This window comes from Argopecten irradians, chromosome 5 (genome assembly GCF_041381155.1).
Source record: "Argopecten irradians isolate NY chromosome 5, Ai_NY, whole genome shotgun sequence".
NCBI lineage: Eukaryota > Metazoa > Mollusca > Bivalvia > Pectinida > Pectinidae > Argopecten > Argopecten irradians.
Window position 1 is genome coordinate 29,418,461 of NC_091138.1, and position 17,130 is coordinate 29,435,590.

General features: G+C 33.0%; 1 protein-coding gene across 1 annotated transcript in view; it reads right to left on the reverse strand.

Moving 5' to 3' along the window:
* LOC138323466 (trinucleotide repeat-containing gene 18 protein-like) overlaps positions 1–13,448 on the reverse strand; it is a 77,798-nt gene extending 64,350 nt beyond the window's left edge. The window contains exon 1 of the mRNA XM_069268101.1: positions 13,298–13,448. The gene's annotated coding sequence lies outside the window, so the exon portion shown is untranslated. The remainder of the gene's footprint in view (positions 1–13,297) is intronic.
* Between the last annotated feature and the right edge of the window lie 3,682 nt (positions 13,449–17,130).

Consider the following 17,130-nt stretch of genomic DNA (forward strand, 5'->3'; position numbering starts at 1 on the left):
CGGGATTTTCAGACTTGTTAGTACAATTAGTATCTTGCAATTGTTCCATCGGTCTTTTTGTGACGAATACTTTATTTGATATTCTCATTTAGATGAAATGAAATAAAAGTTTCGCCTGATGCTAAATACTATCGTTTAAAACCTATTTGCTTATGCATTCCTAATCCTTCACTTGATTAATATGATTTGTAAAGTTGGTTTCGGAAATATTTTTTTGAATAGCAACAAAATTATTCAATGTAGCGGGGTCAAAATATACCTTTTACCATCGAGGAATCATTTAAAATTATATTAACGAAGTGGAAATAGTGTAAAAAATGCATGTGTTCAAATGTTCAAATGGTTCATCTACTTTGTTAGCCTATTAATCCAATTTGTAGTTGATCAGCATTTTAGTAAGAGTAAAATGGTAGTCTTTATTCATATGACCATAATGTTAAATCCAGTTATAATCGAGATGTAAAACCACAATTTGCTTCTCTAGAGCTGAAATAAAATTCATATATTTCCTCACTAATAGCACACATGTAAAGGTCACTACATGAAGTGCCTAACCTCTTATTCAAAGTGCATAAGAATTCCCCCTATTCCAGTAATGCTAAGTGTAACCTACTTACACACATATCTTAACATACATCCTTTAATTCCGTCCTGATCAATTTTAATGTATAGGATTTTTGTTACTAAAGGTTATGGTCAGTTTTATGTCGAATACAGCATCCATTAATAACATGAAACTACAATATATAATTAAAGATCAAAATGTCTTAAGAACGAATCTTAAAACATTAAGCCATTTGTTTTTTGGCAATGAGAAAATACTTATGTTTGCTATTCTTATCTTCACGACCATACTCTGCCTTTGTTTTGGTAGTGGTTATACTTCGACATCACGTCAAGATGTCAAAGGGTAATCAATTATTATTCAAAGCTACTAATATTTCATTATATCAATACTTGTTCAAAAACAGCCTTGAAGTTGTAGGCATATGGTAATATTTGTCTAGATAATAATTAGTATACATATTGGACATGAACTAATTAAAGATTATTTCCATTACATGAATCTTGCACAAATATAGAATACTCGGGTAGTGTGTTTATCTAGACAAAAACCACGTGAATCACTTCGCATGGCATCTTTGAATACCCGTGACGTCTCAACAGTATTATCATCTGTTGATTTCCTTGAAAATATTTTTATGTTGTGAAGATATAACAAAACAGAGTGTTTTCAAGACAAATCGCCCATAGATAAATGATGAGAGTACTATATAAAAAAATACATAGTGTAATTTTGATAAACTGCAAATGATTATACTAACTCTAATTTGTGTTTTATGGTTTCATACATTAAAAATCTAAAAGTTAATCCTTGTAATTCAGTCTAATTCAATGACATTCCAAATATCTTTACTTTTTATAAATGACGCCATTGTTTAAGCCAATGAAAGACGACGTTAAAAGCAGCAATGTCAACTTTTACGTTGTGGTTGTTAGCTGATAACATACCTATTTAAGCCAATGAAAAATCTCGTTACATGTAATATCGAATTATGACATACCCGTATGACATATATTCGCTTATACATGCAGGTTTAGATGAAGTAGATACATTCAGATGCAGCTATTTCTTATTTTTTGTTAATTGAATTAACGGAAGGAATTTTGCAACACCTATATTAGAGACACTCCACGTAACCAGTTTTTTACTTTCATATTAATGAAGCATCTGTTGGATGTCTTTACCAAGATATTACACATGGAAAATTAAATATAGAAAGCCCGGAGAGTGTTTCCTGCTGACGAGCTGGATGTGATAGGTCATGCTGGGCGAGGAGGCATGACTTGGGAAGATTATGTTATGGTAGATCTGATCAAGAAAGTACAATTACAAATGCATAGGCAAGGAGTGCATTGTCATAAACAATGTACTTTGCGGGTAAAACAAACATTAATAGGGAATTTCATTGGCCTGTTATCTCAACATCCAAAGATTTACTCTGACCAGTTTACGCTCGGGAGACATATGCCTGGTCGATGTAATCTCGCTCAGGAAGGGCGATGTAATCTCCGTCAGAGGAGGGCGATGTAATCTACGACGACGAATTTGACGATGGACATATGTGCCCCCGTCGTACAGAGCTGGTACCTAGATTACCGACGAGAATTTAGACCTATTATTCCATTGTTCGCTCCGATTAATTCTTTTAATTTGGCCTCCTGTGAAACATTAAGAAATCTGCGGCTCAAGTGAAGCTGTTGTGTGTGGAGATTGTCGGAGGAACAGACGTGTACTCTGATACGAGGATCTCGGATGGTGATGAAGTGTATGTATACAGATGTAATTTGTTCATCATTCCATGGAACACCCACGTGCTAGGAATGTAATCGCACCTTCATAGTGTTAGGTATAGCGCCCTGATACATCGGTTAAATATGGTGATGAGGATATGTCGTAAACAATAGATGGAATCGTAAATAGAAAAGGTCAATAGTAATCATTAAAAATGATAAATCAAATAATGGGGCACACAAGTTTCGTATTGTCTGCTATTCCATATACTAGAAGGGGAAAATTGCTAGAGCTTTCATATCTAACCTTTTAAAGAAGTTTTATTTTTGTAATATTTCTGCATACGTTTATCGCTATAGTCAGCACTGTGTCAATTTACGGAATCATAATTATGTAGGATATGACTTTTGTCTACTTTAACACACTTTGTTTCCAGAAAAAATATTGACGATGCCAATCGAAAATCAAGGAATTAAAAGTTGTAAATGAAAAAGCATACATCGTGAAAAGCTTAAAATAAATGTTTAAAATATAACAAAAAACAAACAGCTGTAATTGAAATTGATGAATTCCAACAAGACAAAATGAAAGTATTAGTATTAGTAGTATATTATATAACTTTCAATGAGTGATGTATACTTTTCTTGGTTACCCATAACAACGAAGCTAAGTTTCCCTTTCATGGTTGATCTGATACCATTATTTTCATTGCATCTTCTCGCAGCCTGTGCCAACCTTGGTTCATGCATATTAAAGAGAGAAATAATATTCCGTGGTATGGGTTCATAACACATACTTAAAACTGCCTAATTACCAGAGAAAGGTTTGATTATCCATTCACCTGAAACATTTGCAATACCAAATTGTGCTGTCTTCGGGCAATAGCTGGAGATTAGTTCCGGAATCACACAGCTGGGCCAACTAATGCCTACAGAGGATCTCACAGATCTCGCTAATTTTGTTTGTTTCACGCTGTGTAACTGTGTCTCTTTTCTTTGTTCCCTACGACCCCCGCAAGCCATACCCGAGGTTGCTACCGGTCAAAGACAGTCAATAGGGTAAAATGATACAGTGTTCCTAGAAAACACACAGAACAAAACTAGATGGAGGAAATGACATGTAGTATTTATCAAAGGGACATTAGTGGACCAACGTGTGTTCGTTGGTTCTTCGTTATGTGAAAGGATTTTAATACAAACCCTACCTAATTGACACATCTTCATAGCGTTAAATTTAGTGGAGTGGTACTTCGTCACAGCTTCTAGTTCTGACGACACACGTCGAGAAATACCGAGAAACTCCGATAAATGACGAGGATATATAATAGAGCTCTCTGGAGGATATGGAGTACATACAACAAGATGACCCTTAAAAGGAAGATCAGCAGCTGCACCTGGCCACCTTCGGTAATGAGCAGCACAAAGGCCAGAGATTATCGCGATAGACTCTGACCCTACATTAAAGGTTCGAATTTCAACCAATCAGAAAAACAATACGCAGTCGCTCGGAGAGCAGGTGCAGCATGTCTTTCAATCATTCACATCGTCATCAAATGTATATACCTTCCTTATTTCACATACTTTGAACAGATGACATTGCCCTAAAATTATGACAGTCTTGCATTCGTCATATATCATTAAGGGATATTGTAGATATATAATGGTTCAAATTAATGCGATACGTAAGTAGCTCAAGTCACAATCATAAGGATATAATTTTCAATTACGTGTTTAATTCATATGAAAAATGCAAAATTGTTAATATGGCTGACAGTACTAATGATCTAAAATATGCTGAATTCAGGGAAAATGTAAAAAAATATCATCCAAATGGTATGACATATCGACACGCATAAACTTTGGTAAAAATGGGAATATATAGTTCACAGACTTTGAACAGGTGCGTCAGAATTATATAACGAATTTTACACGCGGTCTATAATTGGTTTTAATTTACGACTTCAAAATTTATTAGCCATATTCATGAATGTGTGTCAACACGCAGTTTAATTTCCTCAATAAACCCATCTGTCAATCTTTAGCAATATGGTTATGTTAAGAAGTTTCAAAATGGCGCCTTCCAGATGCAAGACTGGTAAGAAAAAGTAGGTATTGCATAGACATTGATGGTTTAAATCAGTGGAGCATGACGAGTGACGTGCAGGGCGCGTGTACTGTAAGCAACGTCAGTGAAACGCCTTCCTGGCGATACCCTGTTCCTATCACAGGTACCTCCGCTTTATTGGCTCTGACGTCATTGAGGTTTATAGACGGTTGCATCCTTTGAGTAGATATGCCTAGTCTGTAGTTATGCCAGGAAGCCAGAGGTAGCCAGACAATAAGTATTGGTACTGGCTAACATGGACACCAGTACTGATGTACTTTCCAATTAGCCCCTTAGCAAGGCAGGCAAGTGAAATTTAACGTAAGGCGGTAATAGAAAGCAGCATCACTCTGGCAGGGCTCACGATATATGATCTGTTGTGAACAAAGTCACAAGGTAAACACCAGACATGGAACTGAACGATAAGGAGAACCAGAAGGGGCAAAAAGTAAAGAAAGTGTGTGAAAATGATGGGAAGCGGTGCGTTTGAAGAGTGAAATACGACAAACATTATGGTATTGTATGTGCCGTATACTCTCGGTGAAAGAAACATTGCGCAGCATCGGTTAAAGAAAAATAAAATACAAAAAAGCAAACCAGAATAAGTCTCTTAGCAAAAAGGTGATATTTGTAGCGGAAACAGATCGATTACTATGTGTAAGCTTGGGACATTTTTGCGATCTTAGCACTGTTATGTATGGTTGTTACATTTATATTTTTCTTTTTCTTTAATTAATTTAAAAATGAATGAGGTGTTTGATGGATGACTAGAATCACACCTCATACACCTGACTTATGTGGCCAAGCTCTCTGATTATCCTCATCTTACCACACGTGTGTCACAGCACGATCTAATTCGACGCTCATTTCCTCTTTCCTTTTTCATTTTACATGTCCTAAGCTCTTTTTGCTTTAATCTGCCTTAGTAGATGCTAGCTTTATCAGAGCCTTTTGTGGTGTCGGCGGTATTGCCCTAGAACCGTCAGTCCGTGAATTCTTCAGAGTGATAGATCTACAGGCAATCCTTGGAGTAGAGGCTTTCAGGGCAAAGCTATTCACCAGTCAACCTCAAAAGGCCAGCTTACCAAGATGAATGGGGATTCATTATACCTTACTTGACAATTTCAACTAATTTTATTTTAATTGCTCATGAATATTGATGATCAATCCAATTCGATCTAGGTAGGACACTGGAGCTGATCATGGACCTCCATTGTATTTGCCGTTACGCCAGTAATGACAGTCTCACATAGCGCTGATATTGTATGACGTGGAACAGCTTGACAGGGCAATGCTTATAGATCCCAGTCTCAGGTCGGCCTTGGGGAGTCCTCTACAGTAATATACACCCAGCTTAATTTGTCATATCAATTAGTTTTTTCCCGAAATTAGACCAACTGCGATTGGAAATGGAGCGAAAAACATTCTGATATTTTTTTTGCATGATGGTATGCATCTGACCCACCTAAGATCTAAGATGCATTATGTATTTGAAGTATGGATGGAATATTTAATAATTTTGTGTATTGAAGATGAACGTATCTGGAATAAATGCAAGAAGATTAAACGCCATGATAACACCTCTTCGAATGCAACAGTTCTATCTGTGTAGAATGTATAATAGTCATTCACATTGCATTGGTTTGCCAAATAGTAACATATCATAAACTTCCAAACCTCAAGTTAAAACGTAACCTTCAGAACAGCAAATAAAGCTCGTATTGACGTCTTGTAAAAATTTGTACGACATAAGACAAAGTACAAAACATTCATACAAAGGAAATCATTAATAGTGTTGCCAGACCTGAAAGCACATTAAACACCAGCTCCTTTTTAGACAAAGATATATAGCTACTTCATACAATGGGATTGGAATATATGTATCAGGAAGCGAATTCTAGCCCTATTTGTTGCGAAATATTCACACTTTGTTACAAATCCCACAAAAGCCATAAAGCGAGACAACAAAGGATACAGTATATTATATAATTAATACATTACTAGTTTATACTGCATAACAACTTGGTAATACCTCTTTATATTTGTCATGTTATGGCCATTAACTTCAGTTTCCAAGAAAAGAGAAATATGAATATGTCATACATTCACACGTTGCATTATACTGTATATTATCTATATCAGAACAATACATAGTCTTGAATCTGGTACCCCTCAATATGTTGCTCAGATGCATATTACAAATACTCTCGACTTTTTTTCTTTTAGTCTAAAACAGTTCATGTAATGCAAGGGGAGAACATCACGACGGTAATGACAGTGGGTAATAAAACAACGACAGAAGTAAATTGTAGAATGTAATGACGTGGTGCAGGTCACATGGTGCAAAATTACGTCTTATGTAAGTCATGTAGTGTAGAATACATATAAAAAACTTATACCTGCAATCCATAAGTAGAATCAAGGCATGTCATACTATTTTATTTTAACCGGACAAATATAACTTGATATAAGGAGAAAAACAAACACTGCATATCTATTGAATATTTCATAAGCACGCACAAATGCTAACAAAATCAAAAAGAAATTAAGGTGTATAGAGGAAGTATCCACCTTTTTTCTTTCATGTCTTTTCGATAATTTGGTATTGGAAGTAACATTTGTTGGAAAGAAATTCGGTATTGTTGTAAATAGCATGAAACGAATATTTGGAGGAAATCTAAATTCCTTTCACGGAAAGACGATGTCAAACTCCGAGTTTTACTGCCACAATGTGACAAGTGTATTAACAGAACCTTTTGTAATGTTACATAATAGGCTATCACGGTAATCAAGTTACCGGTACTGTCAGGTTAAACTGGAGATTTCGTCCCCATCACACGTATTGATATAAAGTATCGTTCAGTAGGAATTTTAATACAGTGTATATGGGGTAGATCCTTTGCATAACCATGTTTTAATATGGCTGTATATACATATATTATCCATTGATGAATGAGAATAAAAGTGAATTAATAGTATAACGATATTCTATGGTAATTCAGGTAATCAAATGGTGTTGGTTTTTTGAAATGTTATGATTGGGAGTTTAAAAGTAAAATGTTAATTCCGTAACCTCCGTTTTCGTTATCACACCATACAAATAATAACATACTTATAATAACAAAAATATTTGAAACGAATGGAATCGTCATTGATTCATGCAATTTATTTAAGGATATTATAACGTTATGAATTATTTACCAAATGTACATATACACATGAAAATAATATATAAATAACATATTTAAAGGAAAACCAAACAATACTCGTATATTTTGCAAAGCATAAAGTGATCTCAGGCATTGAAGCTATTATGTCATGCTTCAATCGAGGTTTATATAAAATAAATATTCATTGCAATCCCGAGTTTTGCTACACATGTTGCTGATGTCAATATCTTATTTCTACTATATTCTATACTTGGATGAAATAAACAGGCCGTTTCAATCGATTTCCTTACAATGGGTTCATGCCAGTGCAGGTCATTGATTAAGTGGTTCTTGTACATGCAATGTAATGGTTAACAGGTTTTTTCATTAATGCTTTTATTCCAACGTCCTTTCTTATCTATACAAATAATAGTGAACAGTATAATTAAGAGCGTTGTAATTTCAGTTAGTACAGATTTATCGAGGTTTGGAGGAGTGAAATCCACATTCATTTTACAATGTTCTATCTGTTATATTGATTTAGACTTTGATAACGTGTTTATGTAACTCTATTCCATTTAGTAAATATCACTATTTTAATGTTTTTAATCATATTTAACCTTAAGCTAACACACGAGCACACACACACAGAACATAAAAGCTTTACAGTCTCAATGATTATTTCCATTAAAAAATATTAGCATTACACTAAAAGTAAAACTAGTATGTCAGTGTTAACTTTAAGAACATTATTGATATAGCATAAAAGAACTTCCATGATGTACAACAATGGATCTAAATCAAATATCTACGAACTTGTAATGAAACATAGTGGATTCGCATGGAATTGGAATATTAATATCACATTTTGTCCCGAAAAATATCGTGTACACGATGACATCAAAATCATCGACATTTAGTGATTAATTTGTGGATTGCATGCTTATCATTACGTATTAATAAAAAACACCCAATTTCCATAAATACCTCAAATATTTATATATATATTTTTTTTAATATTTTGATCTTAGAAAGTAGATTAGGACTGTCAATAAAAAATGTATGTTTGCTTCAAATGTTTTATTATCTGTACAGTTTTGGGTAGTAATCAATTATGAGTTTCTGACTTAAAGAAGAAAACAAATGTGTAATATTTGCATGCATGAGTTATAACGCCCTGACTAGTCTTAAACATCAAAACACATATACAAGTCAGCGTATAATGACACACTGCCTTCAAAGACAAGGTATTCCGCTTAATTAAAATTTCTAGCTTTACATAGCTCAAGTGTTGTAACCGAAAACTATCAAAAGATTAATATGTTTGACCAAGTAGGAAAAAATGTTTGCTCTGATGTGATGTTCTAGGAGTTCCACAATTACATTTGATGATGACAGGATGACACATCGCACCTGTCCAATAATTAATAAAGGATTAATTGGTGACACACCTGACCAGCAACAATTACACGTAAATAATTAAGCCGATTCTGATACACAGCGATGACTAAATAAGTATCACCAAATATCTAGAGACAGAATCGCCGTAATTCTTATTTCGCCGATGTCAACAAAATGACAAAAAAATCAATTTATACTTCTTCATACATAAGGTCCATCAAGACATGGTGAAAGCGCTAGCAGAACTTTGTCGTAAAGTTATATTTTTCTACATATTTAACTCATGGACACGTGCTTTTTACGGCATCGCTGTACAAATAACTGTTGATTCTATTAAGAGTTATCATACGAATAAAAGTCGGTGAATCACCTTTACAGAGGATGGATATGATATACGTATCATGTAAGTAATGTCGAATATTGAATTTCGCCGTACAGCTGTTTTGTTCTTCATGGACTTGTAAGCTAGACTTACAGATTAATAGTCTGGATAGAAGTCAAGGATAGCGAAATTGTCTGTACTTAAGTTAAAGCATAGAACAGAGTAACTACGAAAACAAAAAGAAAAAGAAATGATTTACCTTCATATGTTCACTGATAGGTCGATTTAAATATGATAATACATATATCTGTTGTTCAAATAGTATCACTACAATTTTTCGAGAATGTTAAAATTAAAGAATTAATTAAATAATGTCAATGAAACAAAACTTTTCATATTTGACAAATGTTTAACTGGTAAAACAATTTTAAACATATGCATGTCTGTTTCATTATAATGTTATACAACACACAATCTGTTCATTATGTTAAATAGCAACAAAAAAATAGAAAAATGAATAACGATCTAGCATAAATATACCGTAACAAATATATCAAGGTATATCATAAAATGCCCCGAGTGTGTAAGACTATAGGAGCTTTGGTCATTCTATTCTTGACCCGAACACTGACCGTCTGCTGTTGTTTTGTACGAGGCAAAGAAAACCATTATATGAAAAGATCAATAATACATATAAATAAAGAAAACGTTTTCAATGGCGGGCTCCTATTACCTAACGTTACTGTTTATATGTAAAGTATAGCCATGTAGTCTCGACTCAAAGTAAACATTCTGATTCATAACACATAAACATATTATATTAGCTATCAAAGCCCTCTTTAAGTTTGAGACATAAACCATTCAAAGCTAAATACCAAAAGCGTGAATCGGGTTTTGCCAGTCTACAGTGAAGGACTAACTACCTATCCAAACAGCAATACTGAAGGCTGCATAATCGATTATCAGTAAATAAAACTAACAAATCACATTGACGTAATATCGGGACGTGTGGAAGCTTAGGATACTAATTTTACAATTACACCTTACAAAAGTTATATATTCAGAAGAGAAAAAAAAAAAAACAATGTAACAACGTGAAACGACATGTTATATTTTCTCGTTTTTTTATGAAAACCTTAAGACCATATACAGATTTTTTTTATTATACTATAAACCACTAAAATGCTTTGTTGCAATGCATTATCTTGGTATGTTTGAGATATCATGTTTGTTTTGAAATTAAAATCATTATAGAGGATTTGTAATAACAGCAAATTTGACGATAAGTTTTATCGTTGTTTATTGATATTGATTTTTAATAAATAAATTTGTAATTACTTCTCACCAAGAGACTCTGATATCAAACATGCAACAAACATTTTCGGATAACATATAAATAATCAGGTAGATTTATACGAATTGATTTTTTTATTTATATAAAGCGAATGAAGACATCTGCATTAAGCGGTTAAATGTTTTGAATGTACTTGCCATGCAGCTGGTAGTTTTCTAAGAAAAAGGTAAAAATCAGTAAAATTTCTGATATCCATAATGATAAATTTGTCAACATCAGCATAATCTGTGTCCAAATTATCTGCATAGTGGCTGAATTCCCTTTATGAATCTTACACTGCCAACAAAATGTGTTCGACAATCTTGAGACTATGAAATGCCGATATCCTATCATATTGTATAAAAATCGTTTAAATTGGTTTTCCGTTTCTAGATTTATATTTTTCAGGTGTGTTTGTCAGCAATTCCAAACGTGAAAAGGATATTCACCGAAACCTAAGCTTGTGATAAAACGTTCAATCCGACATCTATACAATTTATCATGATAAATAAAACATGGTAGTCCTCTATATTCTATAATTCAATGACAGAATTACGTCTGCTTACAATTAAATAAACCAACATGATGAAAGTAAAATTATGAACTATAGTTGTCAGCAGTTGTCAGCAGTTTGGACTACAAAATTTATCTGACTTCAAATGATTTGTAAGTATTATTCTTTTAATTTATCTTACCTCGATTCCAGTGTATGCTATATAACAAGATGATTGTGTCAAAATAGGAAAATGTTTTCTATCATGTTTCATTTTTTTTATACCTATTTGATCCCAAATCGTTTTGATTGTTAGAATGTTTTTATCGTTATTAAAAGAAAAATGTATTTATACAAAAACATAGGTTTGGTAAGTGAAACGATAATTCAGGAATGGTTGGATTTTAGTATAATGAATACCTGTTATTTAGTGTCAAATTAAAAATTAATTTTATATCGTACATCTAACTCATATTGTCCTACATTATTGCCTTGTTAAACTAATGAAATATTAAAATTATTGAATTGTATTCCAAGCGTGTGGCAGAATTCCTTGTAATTGCTTATATCAAGTACTTACTCTCATTGTCTGACGTAGGTATTTTCATTACATTCTTGCATCATGCTTTAATGTCTTCATCAGTTTAAAAGTAATATTCAGAACGCTAATCATTTGGCTGGAAAATATCATTATTAAAATATTTTAGTCATTATTATGCCACCATGTAACATAGCCTCTATATCCTGCCATGCTGTCAACGTCCTTTGGTGAATTATTCTGACTTGCACAAATGCTGAGGGAACTTAGCTATAATCTGCTTTAGTATTCCGGTAATAGAGTTTAGCCTTTCTCTATGTTGCTACGAAAGCCGACTTTACGTAAGAACTATCCAGTTCTATTCTTAAGTTTATCTTTCTTTTCTGAAACTCGGTTTTAGGTGAGGCCATAAAATCTCAGCTACAACCGAACCCTGTCCATTTCTTCCTTGTCCAACCCTCGTTAACGACAATTTATATCTCACAACGCGATAGAACACAATTCAGAGAACATTTTCATGTATGGCTTTCGTGGACCTTTATCTATAAAGTATTCAGCTCAATAATAGCGACAGTTAACAATGTATTAAAAAAGGGAGGATTTGGGCTCTGAGCCAAAAACGAGACATTACGATACAGGAGAGGATAAACACCGTACGTTCTCAAAATTCTTATGGCTAGCATATTGTTGTACATGTTCAACGGAATGAAAAAGTGTTATTCCTGTTTCATATCTTAAAAATATTATAATGGACGGGTTTCTAAAATTGTTTTTAAAAACTTAATTTCCCTTAGGCTATAGGTATAGCATCAATTAGTTGGTGATTACATTCATGCTAATGAATTATGAATGATTAAGAGTAGACGAGCAACAATTATTCTGCTATTGCCATATCGGGCTGCTATTGCCATACCGGGCTGGATGCAAAGCATTCCCGTTTGGACGAATACTCTTGACACCATCAAGAAACGGGCACCCAGAGTGTAGTCAAAAGCGAAAATGTTCTCGCGTTTTATTGAGCGAGTCCTGCGAGTGTCATCAGTGGAAAGATAGCAGATTAACATCTTTTGACATTTAAATCGTGTTGATTTTTTAGGCTGATGCTCGTCCCTGGTGTATAAGCAGGCGTCTAGATTAGGGTGGGAAGGGACAACACTACACGACTATATAACCCCAAATGTTTCACTTGCAATATATTGATTGATCATTACGTCAACAAATTTTTAATTTTCTTTGTATTGCTATTATTCTCGCCATTGTTTCGTGACGATAATTTCTTTAAAATGTCATTTTGAATTCTGTATTTTGTATTTGATAATGAAACACGCCCGAAACATAAAAGTTAGAAAAAATAAGAAGGAAAAAAGGATATAGATGGTTTTTGATACATTCTAATGGGGCAAATAAGCAAACATTTCCTAATTGGTAATGGGTTAAACTATAATAACGAATATGTAACTAGACATCCGATACCTGTAATCCATTTTACGTTGTTTATAAAGATAATCATATATATATATAACACAAACAAGATAACAGAAAACAAAATACACAAATAGAAAGGTTGAGGGCCCGTCAGAATTATGGTAATTTGTGATCTTCAACAACCAATTGATATCTAAATATACCTCATACAAAGACTATATCAATATTTCCACTCACCTGCACTTTTCTTTGGCGTTATTCCAGATTTATCCTGCGTTTTATATCCTTACGAAGAGGACATCATGTCCTAGGTTATAACACAAAATAAACCTCCAATGCTGTAAAGATCCGTTTTGGTTGTGAGAGAGCCCCCGACCAGTGTTTCCATATATCTATGTCAGTGTAAGGTGTACATACGAGCCGTGATCGTTAGATTGGTTTTGAAGTGAGGATGTATACGTTTCTGCTCCCCTCTATGTGGGGGAAGGCTGTTAGGATAAGCTGATCCCATCGACCTGCCGAGATGTCTTGGAAGGCTGATATTTGTCATGAATATAAAAACACCCTTATCATAAAAATAACTTTGTGCCCTGGCAAAAGGCCGTATTACCGGCACGTCTAGCGATTTACTTATTTAAATTTTCTGTGTGGCTGAGACCATCACGGTAGTGTATGGTGAAATGAACATCGATCACTAAAATGGACACCTGACCCAAGGACCTTGTCCACATAAGTCTGACTGGCTTCACAAATTGCGACCATGCTACAGAACTCATACAAAAACCTCATTTATATAAATGTTGAGTTAGATTTATTATGTCTCCAGCATAAACATACGAGTTCATGATATTAAAGCCTTTATTAGAAAATTCAAACCGCTACTACCCCACACCAGTTGAGACTAAGGAGACCAGGCTAAATAAATGTGGAAGCCAGTCACCCGACGACCTTTCCGCTCTGATAGAATAGCCGCACACTGGACAATCGCTATATTTACCCTTTGCTAATAGACAATAATGTAATAAAACGCTGCACCCATTTTGTCTGAGAAATAACTATTTATACTGTTTTAGGAAAGTAATCTAAAACATGAATTCCTTTGATTTATCGCTAGCATTAATTTAAATAATAATGTCCAAAATCAACCACCCCTTGGTTACTGATTCTTCATTTAGATATTCAAATTCGATGCATCATTTAAGATATGAAATTAAAGAAAAGTAAACTACGACAAAGTACGGAGCTTTTATCGTTCCATGAGCTTACATCCAAGAACATTTGAACATAGTTAATAATCATTACATTTGCAAAAATATAAAAATGCGAAATTCCTGTTTTTCAATGCTAAAAACACACCATTCATTTAATCATTAAAATGTCTTTTCCTTGATTAATCAAACAGAGGTCAGCTAAAATATTCTTCTGTTTTTTTTTGTTGGTTTTTTTTTTTTTTTTTTTTTTTTTGTATTTACTCAAAAACTTATTAAGGAATTAAATATATAGGTCCACGTTAATTCTTGTCTATAAATATCTCCCAATTAAATCAATTAAACATAGAATTACCTTTTCCTGTTTGGTTTATTTTGATATACCATCCGGTAATATGAAATGTCGATGTTTGTTTAGTACGACATACACTCACTGACAGTTTAAATGCAAAGTAAGTTATCTTTTTATAAATAGACGCAGCTTGGTAACAAATGATATTGCATTTCCTTATACATCATAGACAGGAAATAGAAATACGATAAGACACATGTCAAAAGTAGGAAACAATCAAGCATAGCAATATGTATAAATGGCATTTGAATGAGATATACAGTGTAACAGCAAAGATTTTAAAGCTAGGATTGCTCTTTGAGAAAATCGTATTATTACGAATTCATTTAAATCATTTAGATCTTATCTTATCTTATTTTCTTATTACACTAATAACCAGCTATTATATTAGAATTATCAATCGAGAGCAATTCACATTCAAATGAGATAAAACATTTTGTAACTAACGGCATTAATTGCATTTTCTCATGTTCTTGCTATTTGCACACCAGCCGTTGGTTATAAATCGATTACACTTAAAAATAATCACCTACATTGTATCAACTTATAACATCTATACATATACGGTAAACAAATACTCTTTTTTAAATATTGAGAACATTCCATTGCATCCACTGCACCATTGGATGTTTTTATCATCATCGAATATCAAAGAAAGTTTATAATAAAAGGTTTAAACTAGAATAAAGGGGGCTCATACACAAACGATTGAAACTATCGATCGATCTACCTATCCATTATCACAATTACATTAAGTTCTAAAGTAGTTTAATCTACCCTATAATGTACTAAGTAATTAACATATTACATATTAGATTGTTGTCGAATTAACACACTTTTAGTTGCCAAAATTAAAAAGGCATTTGATCAATTATCATTCAATGTGAATTTCAAATGTTTTTATAACTTGCAATCATCTATACTTCTAATATATCATCACTTGTATTATTAAAGACAAATACGCATGGAATGCATACAATATTTTATTGTGGTCTATACAAGTTTATCAAAATATGCTCGTTTTCATCAGTTAACTTTTTACATATTATCAAACATATATCAGTATTTTACGATGTAATTCAACCATCGTTTTGCAATGATGTTAAAATATGCATGTCTTCAAATGAGTTATTTGTATGTATCAAATATCAAATTGGCACGTTTCACAGTTGGTTCACTTATGATGCACCATGGTACGTTTCAAAGTAATTATTGCTAATTTGATTTACTTTTTAATTTGAATTTAAATAAAACTATATTGGCAATATTAATGGTACACAGTTAAATGGCATTGAATGTTTATATAACTTGATTTTAAGCAAAAAACACAATGATGTTTTTATAAGATCAATTTCCTTTGTCAGTGTGTATTTCAATAAAGTTTCCTCTAAATACTATCACCAAAACGTACAACCGATAAAAGACAAGAAATCAAAACGAAAAACAAATAAAAATTCAATATACTTTTTGTCGTACACTTAATTAGACCTCAATATCACATTTATAAACAGCAGTAATGTTTTAATCAATTCTTTGCAGGATATGGTTGATTTGTTTTATGAGCATCCTTCATTTCTTTTCATGTTCTCCGCTTTTATTATTTAAATTGTGTTATTTAAGAAATCTTTAAGAATATTAAAAATAATGAACAAATTGACTTCTTCATATTATCATACTTTTGGTTTTTGCATTTCAATATAAACCGTTATATTATGTCTAATAACAATTTGCAATTCATTTGGAATGGTTGACATCGAAGTTTATTTGTTGTATATAACCTTTGCACATCTTGATTAATAATTCAGACAAACATTAGCTCAAATATTTTCAATACAGTACAGGAACGATTCCCAGTAATTCAGTAATGCATTATCGAAAATTAATATTCAAACTAGAATGCATGTATTTCTCCCAATATTACAAGAATTATAAATCACATTAATAAAATCAATTTGTCGTCATTTCTGACTGAATCCTCTTTCTTTCTCAGATAAACCTCGGGCTGTTTGGGAAAGTACATGACAATTCATAATTTAGTAAGGACTTTTTTATTTATTTAGCTGAACAAATATTGAAAAAAGAAAAACAGACTGAGTTTTTTTTATCTAAGATCAATTTGAATGCAGTATGGCTTAAGTAAATGAAAACAGAGAGAAGAGAGATCGCGTGTGTGTGTGCACTATGTCACAAGCTTTCGCCAGAACAAGGAAATATAATTGGGCGGTGCCAGCTATGTTCTGGTACGAACAGATCCAGTAGTAGATCTACAGATTGACATACAATGGCGCAGTCAACAGTCCAGACACACTAACAGTTCAACAGTATATCAAAATAAGGGCTGTATTCATAAAGACGAATTATAAAATGATATGAATACATTCAAATGTCAGTTTCTGTCTTTGTTTTATTGGAAAATGCAATGTCAATGTTTCTATCATTTTATTGTATCATATTAACGCTGCTTTAGGCCCATTCAGTCATAATGTCCCTGAAACACCATATTTACAATT